The sequence below is a fragment of the Protobothrops mucrosquamatus genome, unplaced genomic scaffold (genome assembly GCF_001527695.2).
Source record: "Protobothrops mucrosquamatus isolate PMUCROS unplaced genomic scaffold, P.Mucros_1.0 scaffold4645, whole genome shotgun sequence".
In the NCBI taxonomy this organism is placed as follows: domain Eukaryota; kingdom Metazoa; phylum Chordata; class Lepidosauria; order Squamata; family Viperidae; genus Protobothrops; species Protobothrops mucrosquamatus.
Window position 1 is genome coordinate 5,959 of NW_015390544.1, and position 3,129 is coordinate 9,087.

The following is a 3,129-nucleotide window of genomic DNA, read 5'->3' on the forward strand; positions in this document are numbered from 1 at the left end:
AAGTCTCGGTATCAGGAACAAGAAAGTTGTTGGACCTTGGAGAGGGGCCTCGGAGTCCTAGTGGACAATCCCTTAAATAGGAGCCAGCCGTGGGCTGCAGCTGCCAAAAAAGCCAACACAGTGCTGGGCTGCATTAACAGAGGGATAGACTCAAGATCACGTGAAGTGTGAATACCACTTTACAATGCCTTGGTAAGGCCACACTAGGAATACGGCATCCAGTTTTGGTCACCACGGTGTAAAAAAGATGCTGAGACTCTAGAAAGAGTGCAGAGAAGAGCAACAAAGATGATTAGGGGACTGGAGGCTAAAGCATATAAGGAATGGCTGCTGGAATTGGGTATGTCTAGTTTAACGAAGAGAAGGACGAGGGGGGACATGATAGCAGTCTTCCAGTATCTCAGGGGCTGCCCCAAAGAAGAGGGAGTCAAGCTCTTCTCCAAAGCACCAGAAGGCAGGACATGAAGCAATGGGTGGAAACTAACCAAAGAGAGAAGCAACCTGGAACTAAGGAGAAACTTCCTGACAGTTAGAACAATTAACCAGTGGAACAACCTGCCTCCAGAAGCGGTGAATGCTCCAACACTGGAAGTCTTTAAGAAGAGACTGGACAGCCATTTGTCTGAAGTGGTATAGGGTTTCCTGCCTGAGCAGGGGGTTGGACTAGATGACCTCCAAGGTCCCTTCCAACTCTATTATTATTATTATTATTATTATTATTATTATTATTATTATTATTATTATTATTATTATTATTATTATTATTATTATTATTATTATTATTATTATTATTATTATTATTATTATTTTAATCTCTCTTTCCGACAACCTGCACGTCAGGGCCAAGTCCAGAGAGACCCAGCAAAGATCAATTGAGTCCAATCTTTCGCTTACTTAGACCGAATGGACAGAATCCTGGCAGATTAAAGCTATTTCCTATCTAACCTACTAGATATTATCCTGACAGCTTCTCAGATGTGGCTTCTCCTGCCCTTTATATCTTTATGTCAACTTTTCCTGCCCCCTCAGTTGTTTTCCATCCGTCTAGCCCCAGGGGTCTTCAAACTTGGCCCTTTTATGACTTGTAGGACTTCAACTCCCAGAATTCCTCAGCCAGCCTCCATTTTGTTTGTTAGATTTAAGACAGGGGTCTTCAAACTTGGCCCTTTTATGACTTGTAGGACTTCAACTCCCAGAATTCCTCAGCCAGCCTCCATTTTGTTTGTTAGATTTAAGACAGGGGTCTTCAAACCTGGCCCTTTTATGACTTGTGGGACTTCAACTCCCAGAATTCCTCAGCCAGCCTCCATTTTGTTTGTTAAATTTAAGACAGGGGTCTTCAAACTTGGCCCTTTGATGACTTGTGGGACTTCAACTCCCAGAATTCCTCAGCCAGCCTCCATTTTGTTTGTTAGATTTAAGACAGGGGTCTTCAAACTTGGCCCTTTGATGACTTGTGGGACTTCAACTCCCAGAATTCCTCAGCCACCGTGAACACTGGCTGAGGAATTCTGGGAGTTGATGTCCACGAGTCATAAAAGGGCCACGTCTGAAGACCTCCCGGGCTAGCCAACTGTTGCATCTGATGAAGAAAGAAGCAGCGCGCAAAAGCCTCCGCCTTTTAATAGAATGGCTCGGTCAGAAAAACGTCTGTTAAATTCCGGAGGTGCTCCTCTACGATTTATTCTCCTATCCCAACTCTCCAGCTTCCTCTCTGAGTTTGACACAATCGGCTCCATCTCGTCTTGTTCTTTCCATGAAGTATTTAATGGACTCATTCCTTACAGTGCTCAGGTCTCCGCAAATACGGTGCTTGAGGGAGCTACTGACGCAGCTAACGAAGATTCAAAGCACAGCAGCTCCATCTGCTGATAATATCCTTTGTGTATCCTTTCCCAGTTGTGAACTGAGGCTAAGCCAGATGATGTGTGCAGCAGTTACAGATACAGAATAATAGAGTTGGAAGGGACCTTGAAGGTCTTCTAGACCAGAGGTCCCAACCTTTTGGGCACCAGGGACCGCTTCCGTGGTGAGAGGTTTTTCTGCAGACCGGAAGGTGCGTGGTTTTGTGTGCTGCCTTCATCCCGTGGATGGGGCTTTGCTTGTTTGTGTGGACCGGTTGCTGGCATGCTGTAGCCTGGTACTGGTCCATAGACCAGGGGTTGGGGACCCTAGTCTTACAGCAGAGGTCCCCAACTTTTTGGGCACCAGGGACCGGTTCTGTGGAGAGAGGTTTATCCACGGACTGGAGGGTGCATGGTTTTTGTGCTGCCTGCATCCCGTGGATGGGGCTTTGCTTGTTTGTGCGGACCGGTTGCTGGCATACCGCGGCCCGGTACCGGTCCACGGACCGGGGGTTGGGGACCCCTGTTCTAGACCAACCCTCTGCATTATTTCTGAGAAACCCTCAAAGTTGGACCTAGCTAAGGCCTAATCTGGAATGAAGATGCCTGTTACTTAAGGCAGCATTCACAGGACCTATGTCTTCCTTCCAGATTATTTTCAGCAACTCACAAGCTCAGCGCCTCGCTGGATCAAAGCCACATTCTACAATTATCCATCTTTCTCCTTTGACTGCCTCGTGGCAAGATTAGCAACTTGCCCTTCCCCCCCCCCCAGGAATTCCTTGGTGGAACAGTGGAGCTATCCAAGAATCCCAGTTGTGTCAGGATCCCAATTGCGTTGTGGCTGAAATTCAGTCCTACTCCATCACAGTTAATCAGTCAACATTTAGATCCCTATTCGTCTGACTTTCTTTCTCTTGGGAATATTTCAGGCACATCATACGAAGACGTGGTCTCTGACGCTAGGAAATCTGGAAGGAAAGAGAAGGTGACCGACAGCTGTGTGGAAACACTGAGGTGCTTTTTCAGGAGGCAACTGGACTTTCCTGTTTCTCTTGGAAGATGTTTTGCTTCTCATCCAAGAAACTTCTTCTGAGTCTACTGAAAAGAAGGATTAGGGCTGACATGATAGCAGTCTTCCAATATTTGAGAACCTGCTACGAAGAAGAGGGGCTCAAGCTGTTCTCCAAAGCACCAGAAGGCAGAACAAGAAGCAACGGATGGAAACTAATCAAGGAGAGAAGCAACCTGGAACTAAGGAGAGACTTCCTAAGAGTGAGAACAA